This window comes from Vulpes vulpes, chromosome 4 (genome assembly GCF_048418805.1).
Source record: "Vulpes vulpes isolate BD-2025 chromosome 4, VulVul3, whole genome shotgun sequence".
In the NCBI taxonomy this organism is placed as follows: Eukaryota; Metazoa; Chordata; class Mammalia; order Carnivora; family Canidae; genus Vulpes; species Vulpes vulpes.
In genome coordinates, this window is record NC_132783.1 from 129567768 (window position 1) to 129593437 (window position 25670).

The 25670-nt window shown below is 43.0% G+C and overlaps 1 long non-coding RNA gene across 2 annotated transcripts in view; it reads right to left on the minus strand.

Annotated features, from left to right (window-relative positions):
- The window catches only part of LOC112933540 (uncharacterized), a 70171-nt gene extending 44995 nt beyond the window's left edge, over positions 1 to 25176 (minus strand). The window contains exons 1-4 of one of the 2 annotated variants that reach the window (XR_003237685.2): positions 25005 to 25176; positions 10343 to 10410; positions 7544 to 7634; positions 1190 to 1371 (exon numbers count right to left, since the gene is read on the minus strand). This is a non-coding gene — a long non-coding RNA (uncharacterized lncRNA). Of the gene's footprint in view, positions 1 to 1189; positions 1372 to 7543; positions 7635 to 10342; positions 10411 to 19424; positions 19554 to 20288; positions 24096 to 25004 lie in introns of those variants that run through there. The other variant, XR_012001284.1, reaches the window with a different exon arrangement.
- Positions 25177 to 25670: the final 494 nt, after the last annotated feature.

The following is a 25670-nucleotide window of genomic DNA, read 5'->3' on the forward strand; positions in this document are numbered from 1 at the left end:
TTTCAGTCACTGAGTCTCGGGGTGGTTTGTTATACTGTTGTGACAAAAGAGAGATGACATAAGTGCCCAAGCTAAAAACTATATGGCGATCATTTCAGTGAGGTGAAGACAAGTGGGCAAAGACTAGACTGCAAGACCCCTGAGGGCAAGGACTTGTGCTGTGTGGTTCATCACTGTATCTGCCTTTACATAGCACAGCCATAGCTACCAGTACTCAATAATGTGTGCTGGATGAAGGAAACATCTGGTTGAAACAGTTCCTGTGCTATAACGGTTCTCAGAATGGTCCTGAAATCATTAACTTCCAAACTTTTAAAAAAGATAACTGACCCACTACTATCATTTATTTACCTTTTTCCCTTCCAAGTCAAAATCCTTAGCCAGCACACATAAACCACACAGTCCAAAGGATTTCTGTAAAAGGCTTCCCCCACAGCACACAGATGACTCTTTGCCCCATCACATAAAGCCATTTCTCTCCAGCTGCCAGGCTGCTTCTGCAAGAGCCCAGCCAGTTACAGTAGCTGGTGTAAAAGCTAATCTTAGAAAGCACACATCACTTCTCCAACCCCGTAATTAAGACCAGAAATCTGTAACTGAGACATTCATAAAACTGGGGTTTTCAAGTGCCAGCTTTGCCTTAAAGTTCTGCAGAATGGGCCAGATTGGGGGAAGGCTGCCCAGAACAATCTGATGGACAGGAAAATGGTCTCCTGGATGGCCAAGAAACCATGGGAGCAAGCCCAACCAGTAATTTCCAATCCTTCCTCTCCTTCTAGTCAATGGTACAAAACTTCTCTGGCCACCTTTGATCATTATTAAATGCCAGGGCTAACCAACTATTAACAAATCCATAGTAGAAGAACAGATTCCTACGGACAAGGGTAGCAATTTTGTTGGTTTATAGATGAATGTCTCCAGTGGCTAGTTGTCAATGAGAAGGCTTTTAACTTCACAGTAGGATATTTCTATTCCACCAATTTTATCTTTCACAGAAGGGATCAGTTTCAACCAACTGTTTGCAGTCCTGATACTTGGATTCAAGTCAGAGAGGGTTATTAAACTTATTTACACAATTCTTATTGCTGAGTTCTGATTTATTAATGTGCTTATTTCGACACAGCCATAACAAGAACTGGGAAAGTATGGACTCTCCTTCCCAAAATGCAAACATATGCATATACCTTACCTCTGACTCCAGGCCTTGCATTTATCTGGACAAAGTGCTGATCTTGGCAGGTCACCCTTGAATACACTTTAGGAGTCTGTCTCTTTGATACAGCCAGCAGGATATAACCACCCTCTCCACATATGTCTTCAATGGCTGAGATAATCTTTTCCCACCACTTCCACTGTGGAGACTTTTTCAATCTGTTTAATAGTAGGGAGGAGCCAGGTTGCTATTTTGGGTTTAACTATGAAATATTTATTGAGTTCTAACATACCAGGAACTATTTGAAACCCCAGGGCCTTTGGATCGTATCATTTTTTATAAAAATGGGCCCGGAAATTGATCAGGTAATGAGAGGAAGGAAAAGAAAAGTCACCCTGATTTGAAGGATCAGCAGGCCAGGGGGCCTGGGTTATCAGGGCCCAGAGGACAGGAAGGGCAACGTTTGAGTGTTTCATTCACTTTTATAAGCCGAGAATGTAAAATCCAAACAGTACCTTACAGATCGGGTATTGTAAACTTTCTATTTTATATGAGGAAACTGAGGCCTGGGGCACTTAAGTGACAAACCCAGGTCACACATCTAATCAATGAAAGAGTCAGAATCTATTTATTTTACTCTTTTTAAAATCTCAGCAAATGACCATGAGTACATTAAGAGAGGGCTGTATTACAGGGTTTGGTGGTATACTTACATACAAGCCAGAGTTTAAAATCTCGAATGTTCCTGCCTCCTGGGGCCAAAAGTCAGCACACTTATATCAGTAACATTTCTTAATATACATTAGCTCTAAAAAGTGGAGAATCTGTGATTTATAGCAGGAGTTCTCAACCTCAGCACTATTGACATTTTAGTGTGGGTAATTCTTTGTTAAGAGTCTAGGGGAGAGTAGGCATTATAAACCATTATGCAGCATCCCTGGCCTCTATCCAGTAGATGCCAGTAGCCTCTAGTTGGGTTCTCCAGACATTGCCAAATGTCCTCCAGGGAGCTAAATCGCCCCAGTTTAGAGTCACTGATTTAAAGTAAAATTAATATGACACCTGTTCAAGGCTCTATAATCATCACTGAACTGCACAATATTAATGTATTAATGGTGAGGAAGGCAGAAAGACCTAGAGATTTAAAGAGAAAGACATGATATTATCATTGCATCATCCAGTACCTACAACCATACCTGATACAAGAAACTTCTGTTCCATTTTTTAGAAACTGATATAATTAATAATCAATATTGTTACTAGTAAATGTTAATTTATTAATAAAAATCTTTTGAATGCTTCAACTTTACATTAAAATAATTCTTTTCCATTTATCTTACTCATGTACAGCTAGAGTTCTTTTCCTCATGGCTGCTGCAATTCTTTTAAAAAATTGACATCAAATTCAAAAGTTTTGCATAGCAGAAGAAATCATCAACAAAGACAAAAAGGCAATCTACTGAATGGGAGAATATATTTGCAAATGACACATCTGAGAAGGGGTTAATATCCAAATATAAAGAACTCACAGGAGTCAACCCAAATGTCCATTGATACATAATACATTGATACATTGATAAAGAAAATGTGATATATATTTGCAACGGAATATTATTCAACCACAAGAAAGAATGAAATCTTGCCATTTATGATAAGATGGATGGACCTAGAGGAATTCTGCTAAGTAAAATAAGTTACACAGACAGACAAGTACTGTGTGATTTCACTTACATATGGAATCTAAAAAAAATAACAACAACAAAGACAGAAACAGACTCATAAAGAACAAACCGATGGTTACCAAAGGGGAGAACAGTGAGAGGAGGAGCAAAATGCGTGAAGAGGATTAAGAGATACAAACTTCCAGTTACAAAATAAATGTCATGGGGATGAAAAGTATAGCATAGGAAATGTGGTCAATAATATCGTAATACACTTATCGTGGTGAGCATTTTATAATCTATGTAATTGTTGAATCACTATTTTGTGCACCTGAAAATAATTTAATATTACATGTTGACTATATCTCAATTAGACATTTTTATATTTTAAAAATCATAGCCTGAAGAGTATACAAAGTACAGAAATGTGGAATAAAAACGATCCCCAAATAACAATTAAAAAACAAAAACAAAAAAACCTCGTTCACATTCGATCCTTTACCAAATTAAAATTCATTTGGATTATTGAGCAAACACCCTGAGGTGGCTTAGCTGCCATCAGCACAATCAGGTGGCTTTCCTAGCACTCAGCTCTGGCTCGTGAAGACTGAAGTGGTTATGTGGGGTGGAGAGGGAGGATAGGCCCTTGGCACTTCAGAACACCAGCTTCACTTCATTTAAACTCACAGTAGAAAGCAACTCCAAAGTCCTAGGGAATGTAGCTGTTTGTAACTTTGTTAAGGTACCAATCGGAAGCTGGTAGTAAGAGCCCAGGCAGCTGACTAGTAACCATGGCTGGACTCAACTCCAGTGCTCTCTTCTCACTGAAGACACGTACAAAGTAACTGTGGCAGTTGATTTTTAAAAGTTTATTTCTACGTGAAAAATGCCATCAGGTGAGAGATAAAACTGCAGGAAACTTTGGAAAGGTAGTTAACAATAGTTAATGAGCAATGTGAGGGCAAGCACAGGAACATTTGACTCTCTATGGAAACATGAATTAAGAGAAAAATCAGGACTCTGTACATTCTTATTCTCATTTTATTCCCAAATTTGGGGAGTCAGAAAGTACTAGAGTATCATCCTCTGGAGTGTCAATGGTCTATTGTAAACTCTTGCTTACCTACGAGCACATGGGGTGGGAGTCTAATGAGTAAGGGTCCAGAGTGAAGGGTGTTGAGTACCCTGAGACCATGGGCTTGCTGTGGGGGTGGGTAGTAGTTGGAAGCCGAAGAGAGGCTCACTTGGCAATTCTGCCTTTCTAGAGCTGCCTTCCCAAGTGGCTCTCGTTTAACTTCACTGTGTGGGGAGCAGGCCCTACCATTGTGAGTTCACTCTAGAGTGGTAGGTGAGGAAGAGCCGCCTAGGGTCAAGGTTGGACACCAGGCCTTCTGCCTCCCAGATCCCATAAAAGCACACTGGCTGTGGGGGAATACTAATGTCAGGAAACAGACCAGGCATGGAGAGGCCCAGGTGGTGCTGTGCCAGGGGGCTGACAGGAGGTAGAATGATGCCTGTTCTGTGGAGTCACTGGCCAGGGTGATGGATTTGTTTTCCATGGCTCACCAAGCTGTGCTCCTCTTCTCTGCTAGAGCCACCACTGAGGCCCCAAGGACCCAGACCATCAATGCCTTGGGTTGTGCAATTTCCCCTGTCACATCCTTTCCCTAAAATCTAGAGGAATAAATCATCTGTAGATCTTATTGCAAAGGGGCTAAGGGATGGTTTGCCTGTTTGGGTGTACTCTCAGCAGCTCTAAATCTCTGACTAACCATGGCTCCCACATGAGCCAGCAGGAAGGTACTCATACATGGTTCTACAACCATTCACCACTCTGGAGAGAACCCCAAAACTGTCCTTCTTCAGAAAGACTCACTGTCCCATCATGTGCCACATGCCTCATATACTGTCTTACTTATATTTTGTAGCAGCTCCCTTGATAACAACATGGCAAAGTGCTTTTTCTAAGTGAGGAAACCAAAGCTAGAAGTTATGTAATTTGTCTCAGGTTGCACCAACACCAAGTGATCTGACTGGGATAGAACCAGGACTAAGTCCTGTGCTCTCTCCATGACAACAAAGGATATTCAAGACTCAAGAAATGTGCAATATTTTGGAAAGATCTGAATGAGAGTTTGAGCCTCTCCTGCCTACCTGTTCCTGGGGCAGACCTGGAAAATCCCATCAGAGCTGTATCGCTGGGGCCACCTGCCACCTGCCATGTTGATATCCAGGTGATCCGTGCCACCCTGAGGACATCCTTGAAAGTGGCTATAAGCACTGATGCCTCCTGGATCCAGACTTTCCACCACACCCAGTCCTGGACTTCCAGAGATTCAATGTAGCCAGTCTCTCAAAGAAAGTCCCACATCCCAACCTAACAGCTCAGGTACAGAATCTGCAGGACCTTTCTTGAAGTTGGAGACAAATGGGTTGCCTTAGCCTGACTACAAGCCCAGAGCCTCATTTATTCGTTTCCTCATGGCTGTTATACCAAATTACCACAAATTTAGATGTGTGTGTATAGGAGAAGAGATTCAGGTTAGGCAACCTGAAGAACTAGCCCAAACTATAAGGATTGGGTTAGACCATTGGGTTAAATTTCCCAGATATGAAAAGAATGAGACACTGAAACCGAATGATTAAATTGTCTTTCCTTGGAAGTTTTTATAATAGAGACCTAGTAGCTAATGTTGTTCACAAATTAAAAAAATAAAAAAGAAAAGAAAAGAAAAGGTGATCTGCATCTTCTTCATTCATGCTGTCATATTACTCACCCTTGCAGCCCCAGGTGCCCAGAATGGGGGAGCGGGCAGGGAGGTGAGCTGCCACCAACCTCCTGGAGGGAGCCAGACCCCAGAGTCAGCTCCCAACCTGTGGTTCTCAAACTTTAGTGGGCATCAGAATCACCAGGAGGACCTATTAAAATACAGACTGCTGGCCCCAGCCCCCAAGTCTCTGACTGGCAAGTAGGGCAGTAGGTCACCATGGTGGGATCTGAGAATTCACATTTCTAACAAGTTTCCAGGTGATGCTGGCGCTGCTGGTGGGGACCACACTGGGAAGTGTAGGCGTAAACGGTTTTGGCCCTCGACTCCCATACACGGTAGGATCAAGAAGGGGTCAAGGGTTCCTCCCACCCCCGTGGAATGCCCCGGGGTCTAGAGGATGGCCCAATGCCCCTTCTCCAATTTTTCTGAGAACATTCTCTCAAGAGCTTGCTGAGACTGTGATGTTTCACAAAAGAAGCGCTAGCCGTCTCTCCCTGCCACAGCTGAGATGAGATCTTTTCTCTCTGAAAAGACACTAATCTTGAGCGCTTTGCAGAGGATGTGAGCCGCCTGTTTACCAACCTGCCACCGACTTGGCACTGATGTTTGCTTAACCTCTGCTCAGCTGCCGCCTGCTGAGGATTTTCTTGTCCCGCCCTTGGCCAGGTTCACGTTTTTCAAGTTCAGTCCTGAGAAACCTCTTATTTACAGCTTAAGGAATTTGGGTTTCTTTCCTGCACGTGCCTCTTCTGGATTCCCCACGTCTGTTGTTCCCTAGCCCACAGCAGCAGTGGGCCAGAGGATGGGGTTGGCCTGAACTGGCTGTCCTGGCAGGGATGGCTATTATTTTAACACCACAGCAAATTGTTGGCACAAGATGACAATAAAAATCAGCTCATTGTATTACTGTTTTTAAATTCTCTGCAGATAAGGGACGCCCCTCCTCTACCCCTTTGGTCTGCACCTGGGACAGATGGCTCCTGCCCACCCCCACCTGGGTACCTGGGTACACCAAGACCACATAAGGTTGCTGTTCTAGAAGCCGTTGAGTTGAGCACTATCCTTGAAAGGACCACTGTCACAAGGTTCCCTGGGAGCAGGAGACAGGGTCAAGATACCAGTCCCCTTGCTGTCCCAGGAGACTTCATGCTGCCTCCCCTTCCCACCACTACCACTACCACTACCACTACCACCGCCACCCTCCGCAGCCCATCAGTCTCAGGGTCCCGAAACCACACTTGTGCATGTCTGCTTGCTGTTCCCCTCTCTCCTCGGCCCCCCATCTATCAACACCTGCCCAACCTCCTGCCTCTGTAGCTAAATGATCTGCCAAACGCATCATCCTCCCTAAGACCTTCATGGAAAGACAGAACTTATCCCAAATCTTGCTGCAGCTAAAATAGCAGGACTCCTAGGTAGACAGGTGTCTCTTTGCAAAAGCTTGTATTAGTAATGGTGCTAATGAAGCAATCTGTGGCTTTAAGAAGGGTCAATATGGAAAAGGTAGCCTCTGGCCAGCACCCCTCAGGTCACCCTGTGTATATGAATTCTGAATGTCCTATGGCACCAGCCTTCTTTTAATATCCAAACAAAATGTCCTGGCCCCCATCCCATGGAAATACAGTGGCTTCCTCCAGATTCCCAAAAGAGGGCAGGGTTGGGGGGACTCGAGGTCTCCTAGGCACCCCACGTTTAAATTCCCCCTTCAAGGGACTTCTTGGTCTGCCCTCACCATCCTGCCTCCCACATTTGCAGACTCCTCTGAGCATGCACCTGTGCGTGTTCTCCTCCTGGGACGCTACTCCCTCCCCTAACCCTTTCCCCAAAAGAATGGAGAATCACTGCTTTGCATGATCATACTTTCACTGAAGTGTGGGAAAAGCAACAGAAGACAGCTTAAAATTGAATATTAGTCATCAGTGTTCTTAAAGTTGCTGTTCTATCCCTGCCACTCTCACCTTCTCCAGCTGGATCTTTCCTCACTCATCTTCTCCCCATTTTCCAGACACCACATCTCTGTTTCTCCCTCCAGTCTCCTCCAGTCTCAAACTGCCAAGGGAAAACGGAAATTTCTGTTACTTTATTATATAGACATGTTTCAGGCTGAACCACCCCTTTCTAGGGGCCTCTTTTACTCATCTGCCTAATACGGTTTCCTTAACAAAGACCCGCCTTTCCCTGGCATGAAATCCTCTGTTGCCAGCGCACCGGGAAGCTCCAACAGTCATTTCTGTTCTGAAAGACCAAATTTTCCTCCCCTGTAACATAGGCAATTTCCTCTGCTGCCTACAGGCCTCACTTTGATTCCTAAACCATAAGAAGCTTTTCTTTGTGCCAATTCAGTTTTTTCAATTACTTATAGATTTTTTTTCATAATTTCGTAAAACCATTTCATATGTTATTGAAAACAAAGAACATGATCCCACACTCTTTCAGGCATTTTCATTTTCCAATGCTCCACTTTAGTCTCTATCCACCCATGCATATTTTAAGATGTTTCTATGTTTTCCTTGTCTGCTTTCTGATTTTACGTACTACAACTCTGTGTCTTCATTGCTATTTTTTAATACCTGCAGAACATTCCATTGGGTTATTGCCTGACAGTTTAGCTACACATTCCCCATAACAAAAGCAGCGACCTTTGTCTGTCTTGTTCACTGATACATCCTGAACAGTGGGAAGTAGTGCCTGGCAAATAATAGGATCTCAATAAATATTTGTTGGAATGAATGAATGAATGAATGAATGAATGAATGAAAGAAACAGATTGTTTCTAATATTGTATTGCTTTAGGAAGGATGCAATAAACATCTTCAGGCATACCACATTTTTCTTTAGCTTACTATTTCCTGAATATAATTATTTCTCTGATATTAAAAACTGCAGCAGCAGCAGTTTTAATAAAAGCTGCTCTTAATAGTTAATAAAACCAGCAGGAGCAGCAGTGGTTATAATAGCTAACATTTACTGAGCAGTTACTACATGCCAGGATCTGTGCTAAGCACTTTATACCCAAAATATCATTGATTCCTCACAACATTCCTATGAGAAAAAGACAACTTACACTCATTTGACAGCTAAAAAAGCAAAGGATTGTTATTTGCCCAAGATCACATAGCTTGTACAGGGCAGAGACGGGATTTGAACTAAGGTCAATCCCACTTCACACTCTGAGGTCTTAACTATGATTTATAAGATCAAAGAGTATAAATGAATGTATGACTCTTGATACATACTGCCACGCTGCTTTCAGAAAGGACTGTGGCCATTTATAGACACCTTATTTTAAAGTATATGACCTATAAGTGCATGTACTTCAGTTTTGTTTTTTATTCAGTATGACAACCTTTACCTTTCAATTGTAGTATTTAATTCACTAACATTAATGTAATAATTGACTTATTTGTATTAAAATACCCGACCTTACTATTTGTCCAAACTGTTCTGTGTTCCTTTCCCCTTTTCCCCTTTTTTCTTGCCTTTATCCAGATTGGTTTCATCTTTTTAAATTCCATCTTCCCTTTCTATTAGCTGGGCAGGTATATGTTCTTTTATTCTTTTTAGGCGTTATCAGAAAAGGGTTTTTATTATAAAATATCCTGGCACTCAATAAATACAACTATTGGCACATTTTTTGCTAGACATTCATGAATCAACCTAAATTAAATCATCTCCTAGAGCCATTTTCTCCACACATGGCACTGTGGGTCATGGACTCAGGTCCCCCAGAGCATGGCAGCAGAACTCCCTCTGTATAGGCAGTGCCAAATTCTGTCTGTAAAATATTAAGCAGCTCCAAGGCGTTCAATCTAGTACAAACAAGCAGGCGAATCATTTGATACCCAAAATCAGGTGGCCATCGGTGTAAGACACAACCTGAGCACAGGCTGATGGCAGAGATGACCTCAAACCCAGCCCCTGCCACACACAAAGCCCAGCCTGCCTCATGCTGGCCTCACAAACACCAGAAGACTCCTTCTGGGGAAGAGAACCATCTCCCAATGATCTGATGCAAAATGTTGTTCGTCTTCAAACATGGTATTTGTAACCCTTCAATTATACATTCGAACCTTGGGCATCCACATATCCCTCATTCATGGCTTTGGACAACAGTTTTATATTTGCATTTGAGATGTTCTCAAAACTTCAAGAATAAAATTAAACCATGTTGCAAAGGGCTGGAGTAAAATGGCTCGAAAATAGCCTAAGACCGTCCTTCTCCCTCTAACCTGCAGCTCACATATCCAGAGTTTGGGGTGGGGTGCCAATTGTCTGAGACCCCAGAGTATCTATGGATCCACGTCAGTGGTAAAGTTGTCTAGGAATTCCTAAAAGTTATCTCCCTATGTCCATGGACACAAATAACGAGAATGGAAAATATCTTTCGCCCAGGAAGTAAGCCATTTCGGTTCCTTTAAAGTATGATTTTAAATCTGTTAACAAAGTTTTGCCATTTTGTCTGGAGTCAGGAAGGTCAGTTTGAGGTTAAGCCCAAGTGAATGGTCCCTCATGAAATAAACACAGCACAACCCAGGGCTATGTGCAATGTTATTCTTTTACCTTCTTCCTGGAATTTCAGAGGTTGTGCAAATGGAATACATGAATGGACAAAATAACGTAATGGTGCAAAATAATATCAGGAGTGAAATCTGCTTACTTGAGGATTCAAAGAAATAGAATACACTTTAACTATGGCTCAGCCCATCTCTGCTCCCTGCTCCCTGCTCACCATCCCTTCCCCCCAAAGAAAAACTTACGGTTTCTCTTTCTCTCTTTCCATAAGACTTCTGTTTCTAAAACTCTTTCTTTCTCCCGCTCCCCTCTCCTATATACACACAGAAAAAGAAACAAGGTGTTAGAACTGGATGGGAGAGCTGGAAAATCAGCAAAGCCAGAGCTTTTCAAACTTCTCTTAAACCAAAGAATCTGATTATTGATTAAAACTTATTTGTAGGAACACCTGGCTGGCTCAGTGGTTGCGTGTCTGCCTTCGGCTCAGGGCGTGATCCCAGGGTCTGGGGATCGAGTCCCGAGTTGGGCTCCCTGCGTGGAGCCTGCTTCTCCCTCTGCCTGTGTCTCTGCCTGCCTCTCTCTGTGTGTCTCTCATTAATAAATAAATAAAATCTTAAAATAAAAAAATAAAATGTATTTGTAAGCTATACTAGCTATGACTGTAATAATGTTGTGCAACAAACCACCCCCTAAAATAGAATGTTTTCAACATTTATTCTTATGTTTACAGACCTGCAGTTTGAGGATAAGCTAGTTAGGTGGAACTCAGGCTATGGGTCTGCTATACACATCTCTCATTCTTTTTTTTTTTTTTTTTTTTTTTACATCTCTCATTCTTTCTAGACTGGTAGCTACCTATGGGCATATTCTCCTAGTAAATGGAAGAGCACAAAAAGCAAGACAAATCCTGCAAGCACACTGAAAACCTCTATTCATGTCATATCCTCCCCCATTTCATTGGTCAAAGTAAATTACATGGCCAAGCCGAAAGCCAGTAGACAGGAGAGTGTGGTCTGCTCCAAGGAAGACAGGGGAGGGAGTGATTATTGGCTAACAAATAATCCAATCTATCACAGAAATCAAATATATAAAATAGACATAGGTGATTCTTCACTAGTTGAATGAGGAATGAAGGGAGCCTAGATCCCGTGCTCTTTTCTACTCACAAAGTCCCAGTGAGTCCTCGGCAACCTGGGGTCTTCAAAGAACATGGTGTGAATTGCAAGACAACCCACTCATTGTGCAGATAAGAAAATTGAGATGCAAATAATTATAACAACTTGTCTACCATCTGAGAAGTATCAGGCAGAAGGCCACCAGTGAGAGGACCTTTTCTTTGTTTTCAAACCTGATGACAACTGGTCCTTTTCCAGTCTCTACTCATGGTTACAGAGATTACACCAGTTATATAGTTTATAATTTGTGTAAATTGCTTGCAGGTGGGGAAAATGTTCAGAAACCAGGTAGTATAGCAAAGAGAGAGAGAGAGAGAGAGAGAAAGATATGGTTTGGACTACCAAATCTCAGACGACTCATTTCACAGTACAAAACTCAAAACCAACTCCTATTCCTGGCTACTCATCAATGACTTGATGCAGGTTAGAGCAGTGAGAGACAAAATAAGAGAGAACACAACTGAGTTAAATTCTAATGCACCTTTGATAAAGACGTTTCTCAAATTAAAGAATAAAAATTATATCATAATTATATTTGTTAGTAAATGAAGCCTTCAGAGGCCAGAGTATTAGGAAGAGGGTAGAAGCTTTCCCAAGGCTCTAAGTCCTGAGCACCAGAAGCATTATAGGGATGACCCAGGGTCTGAGGATGTTGGCCACCAAAGAGATCTGTAGGTCCAGCTAGAGGCTTTAGCAGGCATAGGGGTCAGAAACAGAGAGCAGGGTTAATGTCATGAAAAGAGCCATTTAAAGAGATGTTGGGGTGAATTCAGAGGTACACCAGAGTCCCAAAGAGGGGCTGGTGTTTCCATCTCAACTGAGAAGTCGAGGACTGGGGTAAGAGATGTGAGCCCTTGGGCAGCCCGGGTGGCTCAATGGTTTAGCGCTGCCTTCAGCCCAGGACGTGATCCGAGAGACCCAGGACATGATCCTAGAGACCTGGGATTGAGTCCCACGTCGGGTTCCCTGCGTGGAGCCTGCTTCTCCCTCTGCCTGTGTCTCTGCCCCTCTCTCTCTCCTGTGTTTCTCATGAATAAATAAGTAAAATCTTTAAAAAAGAGAGAGAGAGAGATGTGAGCCCTCTGTGCTTAGGGGCTCAAAAGAACCCAGCTTCTGGGGATGAGACAAAACGGCCAGGCTATTCCTCACCCTGAGACTATCAAGGGCTCTGTGGTCCAGTCTCCAGTGGCCCTCGGCTCAGCTCTAGTTATCCTTGCCTCTCTGAGCTGGAAGTGATAAAGCTGAGCGACATGCACAGGCCACTCTTGTTTCTGAAGCTTATACTCCATCTGGGCTACATGTGGCTTTGTCCCATGTCACAAGAACCAAACAATATCACTGAGTTCCTTCCCTATATGGCTCCGAATTCAGGCTGGAACAAGAGAAATCTGTGTGACATCTGGAAGGCAGAGTAAAGCAGTGACCAGTTATGCTCAGGAGGCCCGACTAGGGCACCAGGCAGAGCAGGGGCCCACACACGCCGCCTCAGGCCTGCTGGCTCACCTCGGCGGGGTGGGCACTGGCCAGGCGCACAGCATCTCCCCTGCCCACTGGGTCTCCTGCAGCTCCTCTGATCCTGGGCCAGGGGCACATGTGCCCCCGTGATCATGGGCGTCCACTTGTCCTACGGGTCACCTGTGCTATCAAGATCGGAGGTGGTGAGAGTCAGATGCAAGTTCCAGTTTGTTCCTTCTTGCTTTCCCCCATATCATATCCAGCTTTGCATCCCACATGCAGGCCCTGCTGGCCTGTAGAAACTTTACGCCCAACATCAGACACAGAGGCAACAGCCTTGCATAGACTTTTCCACTAGCTTTCATGTTGGGTGAGCCTAATCACTATAATAAATCCCTTATTCCATGTCACCTAAAGTAGCTCTGCTTTCCTCACCAAATGCTCACTGATACAGCCAGCTATTCCCATTGCCTCAGCAAATGCAAACAAAGATCCTTCTGTCTTGCCTTCCCGTGTGGTTCCTCTGAACAGAACACTGATCCTTCCTCCCAGCTTCTGCTTTCTCGATTGAACCTTTATCACCACCAAACCCGTATCACCGCCACCTGTACCGCCCCCATATGACCAATACTGCTACCACCATCGCCATCACCACCAGCACACAACTACCACCAGCACCACTGTCATGGTCACCGTCACCACCACCATTACCAAAACCACCACCACCAGCGCCGTCACCACCAGCACCAGCACTGCTGCCACTGCCTTGTCACCACCAGCATAACTATCACCCCTATTCATCTCCCGTAATTTTCACAGCCATACGGTCAGGCAGGTAAGGTTATTCTATTTTACAAATGAGGAACTGAGGCTCAGAGAGATTACATAAGTTGTTAGCAGCCAGGGAGAGACTTAAACCCAGGTCCAGCTCCAAAACCCTTCTTCCTTCACAACACTATATAGAACCTCAGAAACTACATGTGACAGAGCAAAAGAGGGTGGTGGTCAATGAATAAAACAGGAAGCAACAAGGTGCTGACTGAGAGGGGAGTGGCAGGGAAACAGCAGCTAGAAAGTGTTAGGCAGGCAAGGAAGGTGGGGATTCAGACAAGACAACCAGAGCAGAGCTGGGGTGGCCCAACACCCTGGGTGGCAGCTCTGACCCAAAGCCTACCTGGGTTCAGAGATGAAGTAGTTTAGCTTCTGCAGACCTCAAAGCCAGAGCCCCAGAGGAAAGCTTGCTCAGGGCATGAAGGTCAGAGCTCAAGAGGACAGAAATCCCATCTGGCCTCCAAAGGAAGGGACAGTAGGTTAAAAGGGGTGAGGGCCAGAAGTGACCATGAGAAGCACCTGCAATGCCCACTCTGCTTTAGCCAGAATGATTCTGAGCCCTCACTGCACATTAGAAGTATCTAGAGAGTTTTACACTTAGTAATCCCCAAGCTCCACACTCAAAACCTCTATTATCTTTTTAATGTTCCCCGGTGCACCCTCAAGCACAAGGAGGATTGAGAAGCAAGGCCTTTAACCAGTGCGACACTAGGCTCATGGTTTTCTTCCATTCCAGCCTCCAGACTTCCATCACACCCCGGTATGACCTAGGTGAGCTCCTGAATTAAGTGACTCTAGGGTGGTAAAGCAGAGGAGAGAAAAGGAACCTCCTCAGAATGGAGGAAACAATGAGCCTCATTTTAAACAGGAAAATTCTCCTGCTTCTTATTCGGGGGGTGAAAGACGTAGAGAAGTAATCTACAAATGGAAGCAGTAAGAAAAGGAGGAGCCCCTGCAGTAGGAGGGAGGTGCTGCCCCTCGTCCTCGGCTTTAGGGTGAAGCTGACTTATTTTCTACAACACCCAGAGGCTCAATGGAACAAGAGCAACTGTGAACATTTGCCCAACACTTACCATGTGCCCAGCACCGTGCTAAGTTCTTTACATGTAGTAACTCCTTTAATTCTCAAGGCAACCCCATGTGGGGGATGTTAACATTATCCCCATCATACAGATGAAGAAACTGAGGCATAGAGATGCTAAAGAACTTGCCCAAGCTCACACAAGTATCAGGGATGTGATGATATCCCAGGAAATATGCCTCCCAAGTCCACACTCCACAGCATCTCAATCCCCAGGGGCCCTGGGATAGGTAATATTATCCTCATTTTACAGGTGGGGAGACTGTGGTTAAGTGACTTTCTCAAGCTGCCACATTTCCCCCACGGGCACAGCCTGGATGGACTTGGAACCTTCATGAGTGGAATGTAGCAGAGCGGCTTAGGGATAGTTGGATCCAGGGGCAGAAAGATATTTCTAAATGCCCATCTCTTCCCCAGCACCACTCCATCCTTCACACTCAGAGGCTACACATGCAATAGCTTTCAAAATAACTACATTTTTAGAAAAATCTACCCAAGACCCAAGCCAGCATTGGCATGTATGCCAAGTCTGAAAATGACACGTAAATAGAAGGGAAGGGTGAATCCAGCCGCGCTCTAGGTTGGGCAAAACATCTCAGATTATTTGTTTCAAACATTCTGCAATTGGCAAGACCCAAACCACATTTTTCCAAGCATTCCCTTCTCTACCCCAGCCCCACCCCCACTGCCCCGCTTTACATTGTAAGCCCATGTGTATTTCCCCAAAAATGTAATCCATATGTCTCTGATTCGTTTACACTTAACTCATCAAATTGTAGTTTGCTAGAAGTTGTTTGCTGCCCATGAAGCCTTCCGAGACTGTCTGTGGGGCCTCCAAAAGTCTTTTTCGGCCTCTTCGAAATAGGAAGCTACATTTAGCTAATGGCAAATGGAATTGAAAATGTTGGCAATAGGAGAGAAGATGCTCTGGGACCAGAAAGTTTATTCTTATTCTCCACACTGCAGAAGAGCAAGGAGAATCCCCCCGAAGTGGTACTTCAAGGTCCTAGAAACTTGCTCCGGTTGGAACACCAAGGCCAGGGTTGGGTCCAATTTTGTTTTCAGCCACATTCACAGTCCCTCTGTTGCCATGGGCCATGAAGTGGCTCTGGAATGTAACGGAGAGCCAGCAGCATGTCCCTGACCTGGGTCACCAGTGATCCTGATGGTATCAACTACTTTGGTGGAACTAAACCCTGTATACTGGGTTTCTACCTTGGCAGCCAAAGATCTTACCAGGTCTGTTTTTCTATCTGTCTTAAAAAAAAAACACACGCACACATATAGACAACAAACCAAACACTTCTCAAAACAAACCATTATATCTGATACGGTTTAACTCATCCATGTTTTTTGGCTTTAGCAAAAGGTTCTAGTTTGGGGTTTGTTTTTTTTTTAATTGCTTAAGTTCAGCTCACTTATGTCCTTTGGGAAAACTGATCTATGTAAATGTGATTTAACTAAAGGGGTTTGAGCCATTCACATGTGTTTTACATTTTCTAATCATCCTGAGCTCTGTACATAGTGAGCAGACTGAAAAATGATGGTGGTCTCATTTCAACATCAATTTTTAGCCATTCTATCTCCCAAGAATGCCGAGCGACGCCTGGAGAGAATCTCACTTCCTATTTCCAGACGATCAGAAGTTGGTATGTACGAAACCCCTGGACGTGTGTGAAGTTGCCTGGATGAGCAGAAGACTCATAAGAAGACAGCAATTCTTTAAGACATCTCCATTCTTAAAATTGGCCAAAACTTTAGCAGAGGTTCACTTTAAATGCTCTATTTCCCTGATTAAATTAAATTCAACAAACATTTAAGAAATGCCTACTGTATTAGTTTCTTATTGTTGCATAACAAATTACCACAACTTCAGTGGCTTAAAACAACATACATTTACTATCTCATAGTTTCCGTGGGTCAGGAGTCTGGGCATGGCTAAACTGGGTCTCTGCTCAGGCTCTCATAAGGTTGCAATTAAGGTGTCAGCCGGGCTACATTCCCATTCCAGAGGCTTGAATGAGGAAAAATCTACTTCCAAGTTCATTTGCCTTGTTGGCAGAACTTACTTCCTTGTGGCTATATGGCTGAGCTCCCCATATTCTTGATAGCTGTTGGCCATGAACTGCTCTCAACTCCTAGAGGCCACTCTCATCCTTGCCATGTGGGCCCATGGTATTAAAATATGCATGCTTGCTTCTTCAAAGCCAGAAGAGGAATCTTTTCCTTTGGGAAGGTCTAGGCTAATTTAAAGACCTTTCACCTGATTATGGCAGGCCCACCAGTATACTCTCCATTTGGGTTAATTCAAAACTGACTGACTTGGAAACTTATTTATATCTGCAAAATCCCTTTCCTTAGCCATATAATGTAACCCAATCAGGTTAGTGACATCCTTCCTATTCATAGATCTCATCCACATTCAAGGAGGGGGAATTCCATAAGGTATGTCTACTGGGGAGGTGGGAAGCTTAGGGGCCTGGGGCTCTTAGAATTCTGTACACCTGTACAAGAGCATGGTGCTACCTAAGTTACAAATCCTACCTATGAGTTTCATGAAACTCATACCCTGACAAGGGCAGTGGATATGCAACAAATGACTACTTCATGAGATATGTTCTGTAATAGAAATATGTTCAGTGTTCAGAAATAGCACAAAAGTGGTCACACAGAAACTGAGATTTGTGAGATAAATAGGAGTTCACTGGGCAGCAAGAATGGGGAAGAGGTTATTAAGTGGGATTGGCTTGAAAATAATATGGTGTGGTTAACATTACCAGAAAGTTGATTTTGCTAACAGTTAAGCAAATGTGCTGAGTATTTTGATTTACCTTCTTAAAACAACAACAAAAAGAAGAAAATGAATTGCTTTAAGCCTGGCTGATGGACCGTGTGTATGCATGTGTGAGATATGCTGCATATGACTCCCTGATTTACAGCAACCATGAAAAGAACACTGAGGGGGGAAATGTATAATAAATTAACACTCTAGCTGCTATGGACTGAATGTTTGTGTACCCTCAGAATTCATATACTGAAGCATGATGGCACTTGTAGCTGAGGTCTTTGAGAGGTAATTAAGTCACAAGGGTGGGGCCCTCATGGCGGGATTAGTGCCCTTTATAAAAAGAAACATGAGAGAAGTGCTCTTTCTGTCATGTGAGGATACAGTAAGAAGGCAGCCACCTGGAAGCCAGGAAGAGGGCCCTTGCTAGAACCCAGTCATGCTGGCATTCCGACCTGACTTCCAGCTTCTGGAACTGCTGGAAATAAATGTTTGTTGTTTAAGCCACCCAATTTATCTTGTTATTGCAGCCTGAACCGACTGAGGTAGTAGCCCTCAGAGCAAATATGCTCTTGGGTCTCTTTTGGAACAGATAGACCTTTTCCAATCAGAAGCTCCCCTGGAAATGGTGTTTCATTCCAGAAAAGTGGGATTCCAGAAAAGTCCACCTCTACAAACTTAACATCAGGAGAAGCCAAGGCAACTTCTGTGTCGCAGAGCACAAAGAACGGCAACAGAGGCTGGACGCGAAGACAGGCCACTCCCAGCGCATGGGGTGGTACACGCTGACCTGCACCCCACATCCCAGCACTTTCGTAACTTGAAACAGGACTCATTTTTGAAGCTGGAAGCCTCAGATTCTCCCACCACAATGTATAAACACAGGCCAGAAAGGAAATGCCTCTAAAAAACACAGTAGTCTCTATGTCAACCTCAAAATACGTCTTGAGCCACTAGGAGGATGACAATACTGCAAAGGAAAGGCAACCAGCGTGCAGGTGGGTTTGGCTGATGGGGTTCATTTTCATTGTCAAGTCCAACTGCGGGGGATTTCCTGATTATTCAGACTTGCTGGGGCTGGTTCGCCTCTCTGTGGGCCTCTGAAAAGCCCCCACGGCAGAGGGAGCCCTTGAGACACAACATGAAGAGGCCCGTGTTCCTGTTTCCACTCAATCCATTCTTCCATTTACCCAGGATTGCTGGAGGACAAGTTTTCCACTTATTGGATAAATGGGTTTTCCAGACAACAGAAAAACTTGCCGGCTACAAGATGTTTACACTTTATTATTTAAATATCGGAACTGGGGATCCTGGGGTGGCTTAGCTGTTTAGCACCTGCCTTTGGCCCAGGGCGTGATCCTGGAGACCCGAGATCGAGTCCCACGTCAGGCTCCTAGCATGGAGCCTGCTTCTCCCTCTGCCTGTCCCTCTGCCTGCCTCTCTCTTTCTCTTTCTCTCTCTGTGTCTTTCATGAATGAATTAATAAATAAAATCTTAAAAAATAAAAATAAATAAATATCGGAACTGCTCCTAAGATACTGGCACATAGTAAAAGCAAGGGCCCTGGGGTCAAGATGTCTGGGTTTGAATCCCAGCTCCACTACATGCTCACTGTGTGACACTGGGCAAGGGAACTAACTTCTCTGTGTCTCTGGGGATGGTCTCTACTTCATAAAATAGTGGTGAGGGTTGAATTTAAGTCAAGGACATAAAACACTCATGTACCTGGCACATAATAATAGTCATCCTATAAGTATTACCGTTATCAACTATAAAACAAATGTAAAATATAAAAGATAAGGGAGGCTTTTCTCCTCAGGGTCATTTTCATAAACACTAAACAAAACACTGTGTGTGTGTGTGTGTGTGTGTGTGTAGTTTATACTACATGCTACTAGACTGACTCCCACTAAATATATATAAAAACACACATGCATATATAAATATATAAAAATATGCCTCCATGACCCACTGAAACCTATTAGGAAGATGACATTTACCCCAAATGACTTCAGAAGGTGGTTTTTAATGCCTTGTGTTTATCCTTGCCTCTTCTCTCTGGTCTGTTAGCCACAGTCACATCTGGCTGGCTGCCTTCTCCTCTGAGTTGTTCTTCTCTGCTTCTATGGCTGGGAAACCAGATTACAAAGCTTGCTATAACTGTGGGTAGAATAAAAGCACAGAGATCCGAATAGCATTTAGCTTGCTTTCTGCATCTTGAACATACTCTAAATCTGTGGTTTCCTTCACATGTCCTTCATGCTCTGTGGGCACATCTCAGGGGCCCCCATGGTGAGGCGAGGGATAAGTCAGAGGGATGTTCACCCAGAAAGGCTCCAAGCCCTCCACTCACACTTCAACCAGAAAAGCTCTGATAGATGTTTTATGTAACAGAGTTCTGCATACAGTGCCATTTGAAAAAAGAAAGTCCCACTAAGGCAATAAATAAAATGACAGCTACTGTTCTACAGAGTCATGTTTGCCAGATAAATGACATCTGGACATACACTCTTCTCTGGATGTTTGAAATATCTCAAATATTAAAAAGAGTCACAAGCCAAACGATCACTGGGAATTAAACATAATAAGAATTCCTACATGATAAATGAGACTAGACATCTATAGAAAGCATTTCCAAATAAGCCACCATACATTATGATTTGTAAAAAAAAAAATTTAATGAGATTAGGCTAATGTCATGTCTCACCGGAGACCACCAAGTTAAAAGTAAATAAATGTAAAATGAGTTATAATTTTGAGAAGTCTAAACTCTTAATGATGGATACATATTGATGGGAGGGAGTTGCATGGTTGGGAAAAGGAGAATGGTTTATAATGAATCACAGCATTTTTCCAGAACTCACCAAAAGAGAGTCCAACAGCTGATGCCATGTTTCTACTCAGAAATATCCTTAGAGGAGTGCCTGGGTGGCTCAGTCAGTTAAGCGTCTGCCTTCGGCTCAGGTCATGATCTCAAGGTCCTGGGGTCAAAGGCTCAAAATGGAGTCTGCTTCTCCCTCTTCCTCTTCCTCTGTCCCTAACTCCACTTGTACTCTTTCTCTCTCTCTCTCTCTCTCTCTCTCTCTTTCTCTCTCAAATAAATAAATAAATAGAATTTAAAAAAAAAAAAGAAAAATCCTTAGTATGAAGATGGGCACATTTGCATGATGTGCAACATCACACTCCCTCTTGTTCGAGCTCTACCCTTACTAACTGTAGTAGTCAGGGCCGTTTTGGCTGAAAAAACAAACCATAAAACACAAAAGAGACTTTTAAAAGCTCTGGAGGTCATTAGCCCAGGGCTAGCACAGCACTCCATGATTTCTCTATGATTTCAGGGATCCAGGCTTCTTTTACCTGTTGCTCTGCCTTGAGTGACTTCTGTTTTCAAGACAATTCCATGCATATAAAATTCTAGAAAATGCAAACTAATCTGGAGTGACGGAAGGCAAAACCTTGGTTGTCTGGGAACAGTGGGAGGAAGGGAAGTAGAATTGCAAAGGAAGCTTCAGGAGCAATGAATATGTTCATTATCTTGATTGTGGTGATGGTTTCATGAGTGTATACATATATCAAAACTTATCAAATGGAAAAATTAAAAATGTGCGGTTGATTCTACATTACTTATACTTCAATAAAACTATAAAATAATTTTTTTAAAAGAGCCTATTACATGGCTGGCACTATGCTTAGCACTGAGGTTACAAAATAAGCTGAGTTCTATCCCCAGGGGGCTCACAGTCTGGTAAGTTGTTCTGATGAATAAAACAGGCTTATGGGTGTAGGTGAGGTGAGTGGCTCCCCTGCCTCCCACCCTCGCCACCTGATTTAGTTCTCAACAAATGGACTAACCAGGGCATTCAGTCTACAACTGAGGACCAGATCCTAGCCCATGTGTCCAGTTAACCCCCAAAACCCAGCTTGAAGCCCATCAGTTTTAACCACTTGATAGTGAGAAGCCATGTGTATGTACACACCATCCTTTAAATCTATTTCTACATATGGCTGTGGATACATATGGGGAATAGTATTAATACTTTAAAAGTCCCAAAGTTAATTGTGTATTTTCCACTTTTAGAAATGGAAAAGGCATGCTCTCTTCACTTTTCACATCTGTGTTGCAGAGCCAGGAAGGATCATATGACAAAGACAAGAAGTTGGCAAAAATGAATCTTTAGAAGGAATAGTCTAGCAAGACAGCTCTTTGGAACTGCTGTTGCCAATGACCAAGACTGTTCATGTCTTGACATCTCTTGGTAATACTCTTGTAGCATGGGTAACACTGCAAGAGTGCAGTGTTAAGCTCTGGAAGTGTCAGATGTTGGCTCAAGGGCAAATACTATAGACCAAATTATTTATTTTCTTCTCAACTTTGCACTCCCTAGTTCCTAGGGCTTACAAAGGTTAATAGGACCTTTCCTTAGAACTGAAAGCTATTGCTCCTACCTTTTCCACTTTGAGAAAAAAATCATAAAAGAACAGTTGTTGGCAGGGAAATGGAGAGATTAATAGGCAGAACAGAATTTTTATGACAGTGAAGATACTCTGTATGAGACCATAATGATGGCTACATGTTCAAATCTGTAGATTATACACTACCAAGAACAAACTATAAACTATGGATTCTGGGTAATGATGATGTGTCAATATAGGTATATCAATTGTGACTAATATACCACTTTAACAGAAGATGTTGGTAACAGGGGAGGCTATGCACATGTTGGAATAGGGGCATATGCGAAATCTCTGTACCTGCCTATCAATTTTTTTGTGAACCTAAAACTGGTCTAAAAATATCAAGTCCTAATAAAAGAGTCAACATGCAAAATGGTAATCAACATCATTAGAGTTATATTAGTTCTAATAAAAAATGAGATATTACTTCCCAACATGTTGACTTTTTTAATTACAATAATGAAGGTACTCCTAGACAGTAGGTAGGAGTGTATATCGGCAATGTTCCTCTGGACAATACTTTGGCAAGATGTATAATGAGCCTTTGGAAAAGTTCCTGACAATATATGCATAAAACATTTTCAAAAGATTATACAGTAAATTGTTAACTGCTTTAAAAAAAATCATTAGTTGCTGAGTAGACAGCTTCTTCATAAAAAAGGAACAAGATTAGATCAATTCACAATCCATGCCAAAGAAAGAAAAATTCTTTCCATCGCCCATGAGGCCTTTCCTCATAGAGCTGTGTGGCCTTAACAGCCCAGAGCAGGGAGTGTTGTACAGAGTTGCATCAAATGCTGCCCACAACCCATAACACCTCCCCTTCTTACCCTTACCCACCACTAACACTCCTGTATTATTGACTCCTTTAGATTCAACTGTTGAGGCTGAATCATCCCCTGGGAAAAGAAAGCAAAAATCCAAAGGCCCAGAGAGTCTTAGAGGACCTGTGTAAGGTAAGCTGCCCATGAGGCTGGTTTGCATGATCACCGTGGACCTAGGGGGGTGCGACAAAGGACAACGTGAGATGTGTGAGGTGATGACAATAAACTTTGGTTATGGGAAATTTTCTCGAGAGCCAACACTTCATATTGTAAAAAAAACAATCTGGAATGAAGTGATGAATTGTTCCACACAAAATCACCAAATCTTAATTCTTTTCGAATGTTGATGTGTTTTTAAGGAGCCATGATTCAAAGCACTCCTTTCACCTTTATTCAATATCCTAATAAAAGCAGATTTGCTGTTCTCATTAAGCTCAATTTATTGGCACTTGAAGCATATTGACTTACTAGCATATGATTTCTTTAATTTCACGGGACGTTCCAAAGCCAAGGAACTCTGCTGATGAAAATCATCCCTCCATAATACTTCCTTTCTGACTGGGCACCTCTGTGTATTGAAAACACGTTTTCAATGCTAACTAGGAGAGGCTTTCTTATTTATCACATTAATCTTGTGGTCTTAACTTTTTTTGCTGGAAGTTCATTTCTTCCCTAAGTCCTTTCCTTAAATTGCTTTGAGAATGGCATGAGATACTTCATCAATGAGAAGGCCCAGTGCAGATGTGGAAGGAAGGAGAGAGAAATCAGGGACAATCTTCAATGTTTGTTCTCGAATGACAAGTAGCCTGACCCTCCTGAATAGAACATTTTAATCAACTACTCACTTCAGAAGCTGATGAGAATAATTCCAGCTGAAACAGAAGTCCCTCATTATAATGGGGTTTTCATGAGCAGATATTTCAGGGCAGGGGAGGGTTTGGGACAGGGAGATGTCAAATATGGCCATGAAAACCTAACACTGTAAAACCTACAAAACCCTCATGGCTGCAATTTGGCATCAGTCCCAATTCCCAGTATGTCACAGAGGCATTTACCCATCACCCAACAACTGACCTAGGCACATCTACAGCTTCCTTTGTGCCCTTGAACAATTCACTCCTCACCTCTGAGTCTCATTTTTCATCCATACCAAGTAAAGCCTGGAGGAGGGGACCTCTACAGTCCATTATAATCTATTATGTTCTTGAATCGGGTCCGTGGAATTATCTTGATTCTCCCCTCATGGCCACATTTTGCATTGGTTTAATTCTTCATGACATCACTATTCTTGGGACTCCTCAAGGAAATACATTCTGATTTTTAAAAATACCATGTCCAAAATGCCAAGGGAGAGCCTCTTCAGAGGCATGCTAAGGATGCTTCATGGAGAACAGCTGATAAAAGCCTACTGCCTGCTGAATGGATCTTCTGAACACCATCTGTGCAGACTGGCCCAGAGCTGGGTGGTCAGTTTTGCCCCTCAGGGTACATTTGGCAATATCTAGAGATATTTTTGTCATACCTTGGGGCAGAAAGGGGCTCCTTTTATCATCTAGTAGATTGAAGCCAGACGCTGCTAAATATCCTGCAACGCACAGGACAGATACTGACAACAAGAATTATCCAGCTCAAAGTGTCACAGCACCAAGGTTGAGAACCCCTGGCGTAGTCCACAGAATCAGTACTATGGTGCATCCAGTTCCTTAGAGTTAACTGTGTGTATCTCTTTCCAGTTCTTCACTCATAAGATAACCTTAGCAGCTTGAAATTGGCCATGGTTGGAGTATTTACACTACAGACATCAGCACACTCTACAGAGCAAGGCAATTCTGTGTCTGAGAGCCAGCTGATAAACAGCTGCCAACACATCCCTTCTCAGAACCAACATCCGATATAACTTATTCAAAACTCAAAGGTTCTTGCAGCAAGAAGGCCGCATTGTGGCAAAACTACAGATGATTTGACCTACAGGCACAAGGAGTCTGATCTCAGAGCACCACCAAGACAAGAGCAAAGAAGAAAGGAGCAGGAGGAGGAACACCGTGAGCAGGTATTAGAAGTCTCTCAGGTTTTATTTTGTTTGCTTATTCATACACACCCTGCCTGCTTCTAGAAAGCACTTGAGGGGACCATTTAGGAAATCAATAATATGCTTGTTTATCAAAATCCTCGCAGGAAATGCAGGCTGGAATAATAATAATTCAATACATTTAATTCTGAAAACTTGACATGTGAAAATAAAGATGAACACACAACAGGCTATGTACAGCCTGGGGAGTCAGCAGGTCAGTTTTTCCGTACCTGGCCTGGCAACCTGAGAGGTGCATTTCCTGGTGGATCCTGGATGTCAGCAAAGCGGGACTCCTCTAGATTCCCCAACAAGGAACCGTGTGGCCAATCATGGTGGTTCTCGAAGAACTTCATGCAGATAGTGGGTGCCCTACAGAGACTCTCATCACATTGGAGAGAAACCCTTGCCCGAGTTTGCTCCTTATTGCTGTCTTGATATTTGCCTCCGGTTGCTATGACAAAATCTGGCATTGGAATTTTTCTGGGAACAAATAGGAAATAGTTGTGGGAGGAGATTCAAGATCCTACGCACATTTAGGTTTGGTTATAAACATTCATGGTAAAATAAAGCATTGACTCATTAAAATCTCCCCCAGAAAAAAAAATCTCCCCCAGAAAGAAAGCCCCCCCAAAATATTTTTTAATCCCCATTCAACATTCCTTTGTTCCAGTGGTGACCAACTAGAAGCTATTTGTTCTCAATAAGGTCACCAGCAAAAAGAACTATGAGGATAGAAAACTGACCACTAGAGGTCAATTGATCATCCTATGCCAAAAGACTCTCTGCTTTCAGTGTGTGATTTCTGGAGCTGAAAGTGCTAACCCCACACAGGAGACATTTCCCATTTGCTAGAGTTGATTATCTTGTCCAGCCTCACTGAAGAAAAAAACAAGGCT